Below are 11,582 nucleotides of genomic sequence, written 5' to 3'. Positions count from 1 at the left end.
TGTGTGTGTGTGTGTGTGTGTGTGTGTGTGTGTGTGTGTGTGTGTGTGTGATGGAATATTAGGTAGCCATCAAAAAAATGATATCTTGCCATTTGCAACAACATGGATGGAACTAGAGGGTATTATGCTGAGCGAAATAAGTCAATCAGAGAAAGACAAGTATCATATGATCTCACTGATATGAGGAATTTGAGAAACAAGACAGAGGACCATAGGGGAAGGGAGGGAAAAATGAAACAAGATGAAACCAAAGAGGGAGACAAACCATAAGAGACTCTTAATCTCAGGAAACAAACTGAGGGTTGCTGGAGTGGAGGGGGGTGGGAGGGATGGGGTGGCTGGTGATGGACATTGGGGGGGGTATGTGCTATGGTGAGCACTGTGAATTGTGTAAGACTGATGAATCACTGACCTGTATCCCTGAAACAAATAATACATTATATATTAATAAAAAAATTTTTAAGAACTTTAAAAAAAGAGACAAGATGGTGTCCTCACCCTACCAGACACCAGGATTTATTGGAAAGTTGTAATAATTAAGGTAAACTTATAGGCCAACTGCATAAAGAATCAGAAACAGAAAGACATAAATGAAAATTAGAACCCTGAGTCATAATTGTTTTAGTTGATTATGTTTTAGTCAGGTCTCAGATTTCACTATTAATACAAAGACCATGAACTGGAATTGGACTATAACAAGATCTATTCTCCCGCAATTTGTTGTCTTACCTTGTTATATATAAAATAACTTTATATTTTGAGATGTTCAGTTTTTCATACAGGGTTTTGTTTTGTTTTGTTTTGTTTTAGACTATCCACGAAGGTAAAATAGAAGACTTTGGCATGGAAGGTAAGGAAATTTAATTGCAATGTAGTCTTTTGTCAAAGGTTCATTGTGAGTGACTCCACCCTCTTCTCATTTGATGATAAAATGCAATAGTATTCATGAAAGCGCTTAAAAAAATTCTCAGGTATTCTTCTGTCTCTGGCCAAAAGTAGTAATAATAGTAGCTGCTGGAGCCTTTATCATGATCCAGACACTGTACTGAACACTTTATATGAATTATAGGAGTTAATCCTGAACACAACTTTGTGAGGGAAGTGCAATTACCATCCTCAGTTTATGGTTGGCACATTGAGGTTAGGAGGAATTAGGTAACTTTCCCAAGGTCAAGGTCAATTGCATAGTAAGTAATGGAGTGAGGACTTACATCTGTGTGTCTATTGAACAGTAGCTGTTCAGTACTCTGCAGTTTCTCCATAAAATACTGCCATTGCTCTGTTTGAAATTGAACCGGTACATTTTCATCTTAACATCAGAGGAAAGGAAAACTCATATAATCTGAATAAATTAAAATCAACCAGTTATCTCTCCCAAAAACATCATTATAGAACTACATCAACTTTATTTTTTAATAAAAATTTGTAGTCTGCTGCCAAGAAATGCACAGGTGACCAGCAGGCACTTCCAAAACAAACAAACAAACAAAAAAACAAAATAAAAAATAAATTTTAAAAGTGTGAGAAACTTGGAGAGTATGCTGTGTCCTGAAATATGAGTAAACCCCTAATGCCTCGTTTATGGAGTGGGTCTTGCATTGACACATGAAGAAGCTCTTTTAATTAACTGGATAGGAATTTAATATCTTCACATATGCAAGGCAAGTTGACTTGCCCAGGCAACCAGATACATCAAGCTTTCTGTATTAGTTCTGCTCTTTTGGCTTCTGAGTGAAGCTTCTAAGTCACGGGCATTAAGGTTGTCTTAAGTAAATGATTTTCTACTCAAATGTTCCTTGGGAAAATTAGGATATGCTAACCAGTGGCAGAGAGTACAAGGTGACCCAACAAATTAAAAATTAATAATAATAATAGTATTATTATTATTATAATAATAAGAGCCCAAACAAAAATAGCCAAGAGATTAATTTACTGAATATCATGTGGTCCTCACTAAACGTGGGCAAAGAGATCTTCAGAGCCTTGCCAAAATATGAAACTCGTAATTAGGATGCCATGCAAATGCATATCTGTTTTTGCATGACGTTTTCAGAAATCATTTCCAAGAAGTTGAGGTGAGTTTTTCCACCTTAATATAGTGGTAGATTTGAAGGCATACCTTGAGTCTCAGCAATAGTGCCAAACTCAGCTAGTTTTCATGTCCACTTTAGTATTCTGCTGAATTCTCACCTTAAGGAGGTTGAGGATAGTTTTCCTAAAAATAGAGTATTATTTCTTCTGATATTTTCCTTCAAGAAATTTAAGAGTGTCACACACGATAAACATAACACTTGCTACAAAATTTCTTAGTTGTATCATTTACATCTTTAGCATTTTATTACCATTTTATTTGCTGTTTCTCACTAGGGTCCAAAACTCTGTCTCTGTTTAAGAGAGTATATTACCCTAAGAGTAATTGTCGTAATTCCTAATTATTTGTAAATTATTTCCCCATCAAAATTCATATGAGTCTTTTTTTAAGATTTTCATTTATTTATTTATCAGAGAGAGAGAGAGCCCACAAGCAGGGGGAGTGACAGGCAGAGGGAGAAGCAGGCTCCTCACCAAGCAAGGAGCCCGATGTGGGACTAGAGTCCAGGACCCTGGGATCATGACCTGAGCCGAAGGCAGATGCTTAGCCAACTGAGCCACCCGGGCATCCCCATATATGCATCCCTCTTTATGCAAAAGTTCTGCAAAGATTTTCTGTTTATATTTATATACAGGAAATTAGTCTTCGAATGGAAATACATTCGTTTAATTACTTTTTTAAAAGATTTAACTCTATATTAAATTCTGTAATTTTCAGTTTTCCCCTCATTCAACAACTATTTATTGGTTCCCTACTATGTCAGGTTTTTAAAAGGTTAAATAGCCTACAGTCTAATTTCAATTCAGTAAAATGAAACTGAGCATGTGAGGTAGTACATTCTAGTCTGAAAAAAAGTAGACCAAACTTGTAAGTGTGATTATAAACACACTGATGAGTTTGGTCTGTTTTTTAGTAATAGAATTACCTGTGGTTTTACTTTTCTTCTTTTATTTTTTCTGCATATCCAATTTTATAAAACAAACACATATGCATGTATAAAAGGGGAGTGAAAAGGAATGTTATCTTAAGAATACCTTCTATTCAAGGTACACTGAGCAGGTGGCCAAGCTGAACAGCCACCCACAAGAAAAAAATTTGATTTAAGTAAAGCCATAATAGCTCTCTATTTTAAACTTTTTAATAGTCTCTTCACTGCTGGCCTGCCATGATGTCATCTTTTCTATCTGGACTGAACCGGGGGGCAAGGGGACACCCACAGAGCCATTAATGCTCCAAGAAGATATTGACCCTTGGCAGCCTGGTCACGTGTTCCCCGCAAGGCTCTGTGCTCCTCCTGCTCCACACATTCTCAGCCTTCCCACCCTGGCTTGCCTCTGAGACCACAAGTCTAACACTGACGTGCCCTTGCATACTTATTGATGACCCCAGGACCTCCCATGTCGTCTGACTCTCACCCCTTTACATCTCTGTACATCCCCTGATCTGATTCAATCTCCTTCAAGACTCCAGACCCTTCCCCAGCAGCTTGGGAAAGACTGGTCAGCAGCCAAATGCCCCATATTGGCAACCTTTTCTTTGAACATGCTCTTCACTTTTGCTCTTTTGACTGAAACCTGACTGTCCCCTGGGGCCATTCCTTATTAGAGTGGGGCTGTTTTTCATCCTCTGCCACCAGGCTTGAGGGTGGGTTACCTGTCCTCTATGTTTCTCACTTGTGAAACATGTCGGCCCCCCCCCCAAAAAAAACTGAGTTCTGGTGGAGTTCATGCCATCAGCACGTACCCTGTCTTGAAATATATTTCCTTAATGCTCTGCATTGTTAGCTTCAAATCTGAGAGAGTGGCGATACTTCTAAAACGCATTCCTGGAGTAAACACACACTCAAAGCTCTGCCTGGCTTTAGGTCATAGAGGCAGGGCAGTGCTGCAGCAGTAGAATGAATTCCGTCACTGTACCCAATCTAAAATGAAATAAATCGTCGTCATGGATAATGTTGAGATGGTTAGAAGAGGAAGGGGTTTAATTCAGAGTGGACCACTCCATTGACTGCTGTGTCCCAGAGGATTAAGAAAGGAAATGAGCCACCACCGTCTAATCAGCACAATTCCAATGAGCCAACGAGAGAGCCCTATGGACCTTGGCACCCGCAGTCCCCAGCACAGCCCCGGCACACAGTAGGCCCTCTACACATACATATTAGCTCACTGAATAATGGGTTTCAGTGCGCCTCTATGCAATTTAAACTAGGTTTAGCCTATAAATTCCTGAAGCCTGCCATTTCCCATTCATAAATCCACAACTTAGCAGGTTATTCGATCTTTTCCTTAGTTTGCTTAAAGACTGGAATTTGTAGGGTCTGTCCCAAAGAAGAATAGAAAACAGATGCATTTCAGGGCTAAAAAACAGTTGTTTATTTATAACTCCAAAATTAAAGTCTAAAGCTAAAGCTACAGCACACTCTGATCATATGCTGCTTTCATTTGATGAGATGATTATTTTCATCTCTGATGGTTTCTCCCCCTCTCCTTTATTGACCTGGCTACCTAGGCAAAGAGGCCCAAGCAACATCACTGCTTATTCTTTGCAATACTTGCTTTCCTTCAGCAGATACTTATCCTTGACTTCCATGTCTCAGGGGCTATGCCAGGTATCGGGGATGCAACAACAAACAAAACTGATTATGTCCCTGACCTGTTTACATTTTACCAAAGTGATAGACAAATGCTTCCCATATTTTGATACTATTTCATCTTGTTCTATTTTAATAGACTTAGAATTGTATCATAAAATGATAAATATTGTTTCCATAGTAATTTAAAATTAACAAAGAGACTGGGGTTTTACACCCAGTATCTATTTGATGCTCAAAAAAGCCCCAAGGCGTTGGGCAGGGGACTGGTTTTACTGACGCCATTTTTTTTATTATTATGTTAAGTTAATCACCATACATTACATCATTAGTTTTTGGTGTAGCGTTCCATGATTCATTGTTTGCCTATAATACCCAGTGCTCCATGCAGAACGTGCCCTCTTTAATACCCATCCCCAGGCTAACCCAACCCCCCATCCTCCACCCTTCTATTACTGACATCATTTTACAGATGACAGTCAAGACATTGAACATAATGACAGTAGCTGGAGTCATTCCAAGGGTATGTAGAAACTGAGACACACTTTGGGTAGGATACATGGCAAATGGGAAAGGGAGAAGATGGGAGCTAGCATCTGTCGGAGAAAATACAGTCCATACACACTGCTGGCCACCACCCTTTGAAATTTCTTAGACTGGTTTGTATGTTGGTGGGTTGGTTTGACTTTCACAGGACACATGCCACCGCCACAACTCTATCTACCTCCATGCCTGAACATCTTGTCTTGGTAGGTTGTTGACCAAGGCTACCTTTGACCATCTTAGACAGATATCCTCTCATTAGCATTTGGTGGGAAGACTCCTCTCAGGGTGTAACCTACCAGCCTTACAAGCAGAGAACATGACGTTTGTCCAGACAAGTTAGCCAACGTCATCTGTGGTGGATTTTGCACTCTTAGAGGACAAGGCACTGTGTCTTCCTTTGATTACCTCCCATAAAAAGCTTCCAAAGACACCAAACAGGTATGTTATTGAGAGGTCTCTTTAAGATCAAATCACCATAATTCAATACAAAAGTCTATTTTTATTTGGAAATGATACCAGAGCTCTGAAAACTAGATACCTAAAATGGAAGGAAGAAATCTTATAGAACAAAATCTGCAGGACTGGTTGTATTTATGTCTGCATCCTTTATGTTATAAGGCAGATGGCCTAGCCCTGGCCAGTCCAGCCGACTGCTATTATTGAGGAGAATGTGCACATACTGTGTTACCAGAAAAGTCCGGGATAGGAAATTTCTATTAGATTAGCTAGTCTGAGCAGCCCCTTTTGCAAAGTTCTTTTCCTCTATTGTTAAAGTAGCTGTATTTGTATCCCTCTGTGGTCTTTAAATTCTACAGAAATTTTAAAAATAAGAAAAAGCAAAGCAAGGGAAAGTCAGCTTGTTCAAGATAAGCATGTGCAAAAGTGGGGGCTCTATCTCTTCCATTCCTCTATAGATTTCAGGTGTAAAAACATTAGTCAGATGGAACTCAGGTTAGTCTCGAATGTTTCTTACTTAATTTGACTGTTTAAACTTTTTAGTTTCATTCTTTTCTGTTCTACATCTTTAAAAAAATAGAGTATTTTTAGATTAAAGAAATAACATATTTTGTGAGCAGGTGGGGAGCTAGAAAATTCCAGTCACCAGGTGTCACACTATCAAACAGCACACCAGGTGTAAAAAGTGGAAAAATAACCTTCTAGGGTATCTGGGGAAAATTCCAAGAAAGGCCAGACAGTAATTATCCTAACCTCTGGCAGCCATTTTGCTTTGCAACTTAACTGCAAAGAAAATATGACTATTAAAAAGATATATGCTAATTAGGAACACCTTCTAATCCAAATCCAGGGAGAAGCATACAGAGAGCAGAGTAGAAGCACAGGGTGCCTGTTTCCAGAGTCACCAGCTTTTTCTCATGTATTTCCAGTGGCAGTGTCCATCCATCATTCACTCACCTGTGGAAATCCTGTATATCCTTCCTGTCTCAGAATGCTATCACTTCCGGAAACTTCCTCAGGTTCCAGTCAATTCAGCAAGACCATTCCAGGTAGTGAGGAGCCAGCAGCAATGAAAATAGACATTGGCCTCATATTGCTGAGCATCTGATGGAAAGAGAGACACCACACAGTCAAGAAACACTCACTGAGCACCTACTGTGGGCCAGGCATTATTCCAGTAACACACATTAACATGGTAGATATCAGAGCCTAGGATTGAGAGGGAGAAAAAAGGTAGTTGTAGTGTGTGTGTGTGTGTGTGTGTGTGTGTGTGTGTGTGCATGTCTGTGTGTGAGAGAGAGAATTTATGAAAGTTATAAGCACATAAGCAGTATCACAATTATTCATAAATTGGGTTAACATCATTAAAAAATAATATATAACTTTTCCATCATAATTTACAGTTTACAAAGCACTTTCACATCAGGATTGGATCTGATGCTCAAACAAGCCCCTTTGGAAGGACAGCTAGCCTTAATGACTTCTTTTTATGGATGACAAAGCAAAGGGTAAGCCAGTGGCATACACTTATAAACACATGAACTGGGAGAGTACAGCAAATTCAGCAAGAAGCTGCCTCTAGAGAGGGAGGAACGATGAGGCATGGGGTGGGAAAAAGGAACCAAGGTGACTTCAAGTTTGTGGGCAACATCCCATTTATTTTATTTAAATAAGATCTAAAGCAGAAGGGGCAAAAGTGAACATCAGTTAATTCTTTGTGATAAGTAAGCATTTCCTCCATGTGACACAGCCCCTCTGCCTTTCGAAAAACATCTTTTCAAAATATCAAAGTAGGAAAAAGCTATGACCAAAAAGGAATTAATAGCATTTTAAGAATGCTTACACCTCCCTCCATATTTTCGACGTATATTGCAGACATTAAATGTCCTCCAGAAGTGGAGGTCCTAGCCTGCGTTAGTATCAGCAATTAACATCTAAGAAGCTCTCCTTTGTTTTTATTTTCTTTTTCATTTCCTTCCCTTTGTTTTTGTCCTTCTTTTCTTTTTCCCTACCTTCAGCAATTACATGACTCTGACTTACATAACCATTAGAACAAGTTGTTTACAGGTCTTTGTCCATTCACCTACAGGAGCATCCTGAAGGCAGCACCCTGTCTCAGGCACTGAGGTATATTCAGGGACTGGCACCCTGCCTCATTAACAGGTATGTAATAAATGTTTGTTGCAAAATACACACCCCACAACCAGGGAACTTAATTCTAAATGGTATCAGCAGAGCCTGTTTCATTTATTTTTTTTTCCTTAGTGGCCTGCTCTTTCATTAGGATTCAGAAATAAAAAAGGGGAAGAGTGATTAAAACACACACACACACAAACCACCCCTCAGGATCAAACCCACCATGTCTTTTAAGTGTGGCTGTCTGAATTATAAGTCCTCCTAAACTTGTAAGCAAGATTTGGTTGCATTGTACTTGGAGAAAAATGAAGACTTAGTATTGATTTTTTTCCTCTGATCCAAAGAGAGTGCAGGTGTTTAAGCATTTATGAAATTGATTGACTCCCCTCCAGCAGCCAATTGATAATAAGTTTAAGCTTTAGAGTGAGGCTATGAAAGGTTTGATTATATTAACAATACTAATAGTCATGGGTTCATAAATCTTAAGAGAAAGGATGCATATGTCACATATAATGCATGAAAAAGTTGTTCTTTTATCATGGATAACTCACTATTGTGTGGAGACCTAGTTGATCAGCTATTCCATTATTTGAATAAGTATCTGATGTCTTGTTTTCTTTCAAGAAGGCAGGTGCAGGATGAAGCAGGAAGCCTGCCAAGAAAGATGATAAATTACCATTTGGTGCCTGAGACCAGAGCCCTATGATTGCAGGCTGCCAGGAATTAAGAGGGAAAGTAACCAGAAACTAGAAGGGAAATGACTTCTGACTATAACTTCAGAGGTGTTTACTTTTTGTCTTCATTATCTTTGTGGTATTTCAAGGGTCTCTGTTAGTTTTGTAACCTGCAAAATGAAGTGCTGTTTTAAAACAATCATGCACTACCTCAAAATATTATGTTACACCTGCCGAAGTCAAATAAAAAATCAGAGTTGAGAGAGAACTGGTCAGTGAAAGCAAATAAATGGCCTACGTAGACAAATGACAAGGTAAAGCAAGGGTGAAGTGTGGCTGGAGCTTCGTTTGAGAGGAAGCACCTGGGCTGAACTCTGGGGAATTACTCTGGCCTGGCTGCCCAAGCCAACCACACTGAATAGGGCCATACTCATCTTTGTGTTTCGTTCTCCAAAACTCAGAAGAAAAAAATAGCAATGGTAGCAATCGTAATCATGGTTTTGCGAATCAGTCTGTTCTATTAACATCTAACTGCCCACAGGTTATCCTATGACAAGTTTATAAATCAGCTTTTATTTTTCATGCAATGACTATTGGAATCACCAATGGTCATGGCTGCTCTTAACTTATTAAATTCAACAAGGATTTATGGAGCACCCAAAAAGTACCTGGCACTCAGCTGGGTGTTGGAGATAGGCAGAAGACCCAGACTCTCCCCCAAAGTTCTGGTCTGCTGGGGGAGAGACAAATTCAATGCAGAATGCTCAGCACAGTGGTAATGGTACCAGGAGTGTCCTGGGAGAGCATGGAAGTTGCACCTTGGGAGCCAGGTGGGCTCAGGAAGAGCTCCTGAGAGTGGTGACATTCAGATGTCCCTGGCAAAGGGTGGAGGAAAGGAGGTCCTCTGGGCACTGGGGCAAAAATGGGCCAAAGATGTAGACATGAATAGCATAACCCTTTTTGGCATCTCAGCTTTATGTCTGGAGCTGAGGATAAAAGTGTGGATAGTAAGATATGAATGAGGTTCTCAGGGTTTAACAGCAAAGGATTCTGGATTTCAGTCTAAGGAGTTTGGAATTTATGCTGAAATTAACGAGAAGTCCCTAAAGGATTGGAATAGAGGAACCATGTGATCCATAAATGTTTGGCAGCAAATATTTATAATACAGCGTGGCAGGCACTCTGATAGAAACATGATCTAGGTACTCTGCAGGTCCAGAAAAGCAGCTCTTCACTTGGGATAAAGAGAAGGAAAGTGAAAAAGTCACACTTAAGCTGGGTTTTAGAGTATCAGTAGGAGTACACCAAACACAAGGAATGGAAAACATTTCTACTAGATTGGGCTGGGGGGGGGGGGGAAACATTGAGAGAGAGAGAAAGAGAGAAGGAAGGAAGGAAGGAAGGAAGGGAGGGAGGGAGGGAGGGTGGGAGGGAGGGAGGGAGGAAGAGAGGAAAAAAGAGAAAAAATTTCCACAGAGCTCTGAGAAACTAAAGAAACCTCAGATTAGATTTTGATTACTGGTTTTGTTTTTAATAATTTTATAATATTTGGATCTTAAAAATGAAAAAAATCACAAACATGTCACATAAAAGGAGCGATAACCAGTACTCACTTTATTAAAATTGAACCGATTGCTGTTCTTTAATTACAGCAATAGCAAAGTGAGGTAATTCTGACAGTTTCCCAGAGCAGGGAAGGAAAGAATGATGAAATAGAGGACAAAACCAAGAACCCAGAAATGTGAATTGTGTTCTTTTCTCTGCTAGGGACAAATCAGTAATTCTGGAACTGCTTGTTTTCTCTCAGCTCTAAAATAGCCAGACAGCACCTTGCTGTGTGTCACGAAGAGCTTGTGACTTTCGCAAGCCACAGTGGCTTCCCCTGCAGACCAGGACAGGGGTGTTGGGAGCGCTCCTCTTCGTCTGAGGGTTTAGCACCTATGAGTCCTGTCTCTACTCCAAGGTGGAAATCACTTGTTACCAGATTGAGTGCAAGAGCTTAACCACAACAACTAGGCAAACAAGTCACTTTGAAATAGTTGTCCTTGAGAAGATACAATACTAAGATGCTATTTTCACAGAAAAGTGAGACTAAATCCACTCTTTGCATGCCCCTCTGTGACTGTGTCAAACAGGTGGCCCTAGAGAGTGGCTCTGAGTCAGAAGGAGAGCAGGAAAGTGCATTTCAGAGGAACAAAGACCCATCTGCTGTGATTCTGAGTCTGCCTCCGTGCCATTTGTGTGACTCAGTAAGACACCCTTTTTGAGCCTTAGTTTACTCATCTGTACAATGGAGACAACAATGCCTTTTTTTTTATTTTTATGGGGAGATAAACAAGACAGAGTAAAGAGCATGCTCAGAAAAACAACCAGAACTTCCAGACTGTGGAGTAAATGCAAACTCGGAGAGGATGACGGTGAGGCTGGATTGTTAAAACCGGGATGAGTAAGAACAAGGACACCAGCCATTGGAGGAGTCAATCACTCGGAGCCTGTTCTACTCCACGAACAGGTGGCAACTGACACTTACTTCCAGGGGGTTCACTTAAATGGTCTGACTTGTTTCCACCATGTTGACAGCTTTTGATCATTATTTCAAAAACAAATACAACCCCAATATTGGCCACACTGCTATGACTGACAGCCACCCTCACAACAGAATTTTGGCTCCACCACCAACTCTGTAATGTTGGGCACATCCCTGAACTCTCCTGGCACATTTTCTCATCTATGAAATGAAAAGTGTGGGGGCGCCTGGGTGGCTCAGTCGTTAAGCGTCTGCCTTCGGCTTGGGTCATGGTCCCAGGGTCCTGGGATCGAGCCCCGCATCGGGCTCCCTGCTCCGCGGGAAGCCTGCTTCTCCTTCTCCCGCTCCCCCTGCTTGTGTTCCCTCTCTCGCTGTCTCTCTCTGTAATAATAATAAATAATAAATAAAATAATAAATAATAAATAAATAATAATAAATAATAATAAATAAATAATAAATAAAAATAAATTAAAAATAATAAATAAAATAATAAATTAAAAAATCTTTAAATAAAAAAAGAAATGAAAAGTGTGGACTCTCTACTTTCATGAGTGTACATCT

At 39.9% G+C, this 11,582-nt stretch overlaps 1 long non-coding RNA gene across 1 annotated transcript in view; it reads right to left on the bottom strand.

Annotated features, from left to right (window-relative positions):
- LOC141374147 (uncharacterized) overlaps positions 1 to 10,129 on the bottom strand; it is a 15,779-nt gene extending 5,650 nt beyond the window's left edge. The window contains exons 1-3 of the long non-coding RNA XR_012380787.1: positions 10,108 to 10,129; positions 8,372 to 8,472; positions 6,642 to 6,788 (exon numbers count right to left, since the gene is read on the bottom strand). This is a non-coding gene — a long non-coding RNA (uncharacterized lncRNA). The remainder of the gene's footprint in view (positions 1 to 6,641; positions 6,789 to 8,371; positions 8,473 to 10,107) is intronic.
- Between the last annotated feature and the right edge of the window lie 1,453 nt (positions 10,130 to 11,582).

The sequence above is a fragment of the Callorhinus ursinus genome, unplaced genomic scaffold (genome assembly GCF_003265705.2).
Source record: "Callorhinus ursinus isolate GAN/ISIS: 27379988/994484 unplaced genomic scaffold, GSC_fseal_2.0 scaffold14, whole genome shotgun sequence".
NCBI classification, from domain to species: Eukaryota; Metazoa; Chordata; class Mammalia; order Carnivora; family Otariidae; genus Callorhinus; species Callorhinus ursinus.
This window is presented reverse-complemented; position numbering and strand designations above follow the sequence as displayed.